This window comes from Armigeres subalbatus, chromosome 2 (genome assembly GCF_024139115.2).
Source record: "Armigeres subalbatus isolate Guangzhou_Male chromosome 2, GZ_Asu_2, whole genome shotgun sequence".
Lineage (NCBI taxonomy): Eukaryota > Metazoa > Arthropoda > Insecta > Diptera > Culicidae > Armigeres > Armigeres subalbatus.
In genome coordinates, this window is record NC_085140.1 from 243036388 (window position 1) to 243040390 (window position 4003).

Here is a 4003-nt window from a genome sequence, read left to right on the forward strand (position 1 = left end):
CGATATTTCGGGATCTATGGGATTTAGAAAATTGCCGTTTTCTACAACGTTGTTCGAAGATTGTAAACCAATATGTTGAAAAATTGTTAAGTTTAAAATTCATCTGCAGAGTAGTGCTACTGCCAGTGTGGTTATATATCCCCGGATCTGTGAGTGGCCGTCTTCAACACAGCTGTTCGATGATGAAAACCAATATACTGAAAAATGGTTACGTTTGGATTACATCCGCTGCAGCGGGTGGTGATATATGGGACAACCTTCTTCTTCTTCTTCTTATTGGCATTACATCCCCACACTGGGACAGAGCAGCCTCGCAGCTTAGTGTTCATTAAGCACTTCCACAGTTATTAACTGCGAGGTTTCTAAGCCAAGTTACCATTTTTTGCATTTGTATATCATGAGGCTAACACGATGATACTTTTATGCCCAGGGAAGTCGAGACAATTTCCAATCCGAAAATTGTCTAGACCGGCACTGGGAATCGAACCCAGCCACCCTCAGCAAGGTCTTGCTTTGTAGCCGCGCGTCTTACCACACGGCTAAGGAGGGCCCAAGGATGGGACAACCAGTTTTGATAAATATCTCAGGATATGTGGGATTGAAAATGCCTTTCTTAAGTAGGTGTCCAACAAACCATCCTTCCCCTTCCTCAGCATTCGCAAGGACGTGGCCAGGACAGATCTCGACTATTGGAGAGTGCAATGCTTCCATCTAAGAGATAGTGATTAGTCCCAAATCAATATCTGAGGTAACGGATGAAAGTAATGCTACTCTCATACAATAGTCTTGGCTTGTACTACCTACGAATTTGTGCGAATTGCTCAATGCTAATGCTAATGCTAATGCGAATATGTGGGATTGAAAATGCCGTCATTTACAGTTATTTGAATTTGAAAACATTGGAAAGAAAAGTGTGCTTGGTAGTCATATTGCTGCCGTTTCTGTCTCATACGCAGGAGGCCGTGGGTTCCATCTCAGGCCCATTTCATTCTCCTACTTTGAATATTTTTCTATATTTCTCATGTTCTAGCAATCAATAGAATAGAAAATGAAATTCCTTACCGTTTCCATTTCAATCCTGTACTTTCAACTTGTGTAGTCTAGCAGCAACTGTTAGAATTGGAAATGCAGGAAAGACTTGGTTCTTAAATCTATTTAGAATTCCGTCTTTTGCGTTCCTATTCTATATTAAAAAAGCATTTTTTAGCTTAAGTAGCTTGTTTTTGGCTAAATAAGAGCTTTAACAGCATTCATTGGGATTGGCCACTCGTTATTAAGTAGTATGGTACATCATTGAATTATTTTCAAGAATTTAGATGGTCATTACAAACACTTCATTCTTGCATGAGCATGAGCATGATTGACCGCCCACGGTTGCTACTCCGTTATTGCCAGGTCAGCTGTAATTACACAGAGAATCAAAATATGAAGTTTGGGACTAACATCATCTTCAAACTGGTGACCTAAAAAATAAGCAATACCAGCGCCGGCCGTGTCCGAATGCAGGTCAATTAGGGAATATGTAGGAAATTGTTGACGTGATGAAAACAATACTATTTTTTTTTTAAGGCCGCATAAAGCAGAACAAAATTTTGGTGATCGGCCGATCGTTCTGCTTACCGCACAAAGCAGAACAAATTTTCAATGACCGGCCAATCGTTCTGCTTACTGAAGAAAACACGTCTGGACGCAATCTCCGATCGTTCTACGTTCTTGTCTTGTCTTAGGACATGCACAGCCAGTATTAAAAAGCATCCTGGAAATGTCGGTTGTGTTTCCGAGCATTTTTTGTCAGCATTAATATTTACAGCATATCATAAATATGACACAAATATTAAAACGGCCAGGCCCACCGTGCAGGCTTGAAATTGGGAGATAATTCATAATTCTCTGGCAATCAGATAATTCAATAATGAATAACATGATCAACAAAGAGTTTTGAATTCACGAAAGGAAGAAACGGGGACAGCCGTACCAACCGAACAAAAGATGTTCGGCGTCAGCTCCTTACTTAACACAGCGTAATAAAGCGAAACACTAGCTGTGTTGTTAAATTCAACAATCGCCTTTGATGACTGATTTTGATTATAGACACTATACTGCCGTTAACCGCAAGTCGAGCACATCTGTATATGGAGGCCCATATACAGATGTGCTCGACTTGCGGTTAGCGGCAGTATAGGTTCCATAGACGAGCGCAGGAACGGTTGGGTCATTTCAATTAAGTGTGTTTTTCCACTTTTTCACAGTGTACCACGTGAATTTAACGTCACACGCTCCGATTGCAATAGTGACGTCATGCTCGTTTGGCTACACTAACTGACAGTTCGTTTGGCTACACTTGCCTTCGCCTCAGCTCGTCTATGGAACCTATAGTGTCTATAGGTTGACATCCTTATCATAATTTTCATCATCAGTCCATTTTGTTATTATTTCTCTGTAATTTAGAAGAAGTTCCTCCGGAAGTTCCTTTAGGAATTTCTCCGGAAGTTCCTCTAGGAATTCCTCCGGAAGTTCCTCTAGGAATTCCTCCGGAAGTTCCTCTAAGAATTCCTCCGGAAGTTCCTCTAAGAATTCCTCCGGAAGTTCCTCTAGGAATTATCCCGGAAGTTCCTCTAGGAATTCATCCGGAAGTTTCTCTGGGAATACATGCGGAAGTTCCTCCGGAAGTTTCTCTAGGAATTCCTCCGAAAGTTCCTCTAGGAATTCCTCTGGAAGTTCCTCTAGCAATTCCTCCGGAAGTTTCTTCAGCAATTCTTCCGAAAGTTCCTCTAGGAATTCCTCCGGAAGTTCCTCTAGTAATTCCTCCGGAAGTTCCTCTAGGAATTCTTCCGGAAGTTCCTCTAGGTATTCCTCCGAAAGTTCTTCTAGGAATTCCTCCGGAAGTTCCTCTAAGAATTCCTCCGGAAGTTCGTCCAGGAATTCCTCCGGAAGTTCCTCTAGGAATTACTCCAAAAGTTCCACTAGGAATTACTCCGGAAATTCCTCAAAGAAATTCTTCCGGAAGTTCCTCTATGAATTCCTCTGGAAGTTCTTCTTTGAATTCTTCCGGAAGTACCTTAACCAATTCCTCCGAAAGTTCCTTTAGGAATTCCTCCGGAAGTTCCTCTAAGAATTCCTCCGGAAGTTCCTCTAAGAATTCCTCCGGAAGTTCCTCTAGGAATTATCCCGGAAGTTCCTCTAGGAATTCATCCGGAAGTTTCTCTGGGAATACATGCGGAAGTTCCTCCGGAAGTTTCTCTAGGAATTCCTCCGAAAGTTCCTCTAGGAATTCCTCTGGAAGTTCCTCTAGCAATTCCTCCGGAAGTTTCTTCAGCAATTCCTCCGAAAGTTCCTCTAAGTATTCCTCTGGAAGTTCCTCTAGCAAGTCCTCCGGAAGTTCCTCTGGAAGAAATTCCCTAAAGAGTCTATGGAGGAATTCCCGAAAGAACTCAAGACGGAATTCCCGAATGATAATCCCCTCCCCCCTAAGAACTTCTTCGAGAATTCCTCCGGGAGTTCCTTCGGAAATTTCTCCGAAAATTCCTACAGGAAATTTCACCGGATTTTCTCCAAGAATTTTTACGGAAATTCCTTCAGAATTCCTCCATAGTTCCTCCGGAATTTTTTTCAAGAATTTTCCCATGGATTCCTGCAGGAATTGCTTCGAGAATATCTCCGGAAATTTCACGGGAATTCTTTCAAGAAAGCCACGGGAATTCTTCCAGAAAGTCCTTCGAGAATACCTCCAGGAGATCATTTTGGAATTCTTCCAAAAATTTCATCAGGATTTCTCCCAGGATTTTTTAAAGGAAATTCCTCTCCCTTTCCCTTTTTTTGATTGAATTGAAAAAGTGAGCTTTAATGCGTATTCATACGGTAAATTTAGTCTTTTTTGTGGTTCAATAATGATTGCCATCAAAATTTCGACTCAAAAATTGTTTTCATCACTTTCCTGAAACACTGCTTAATTCGGTTATGGGCACCCTCTTTTATTGACAAATCGTTCAATATCACTGAAATT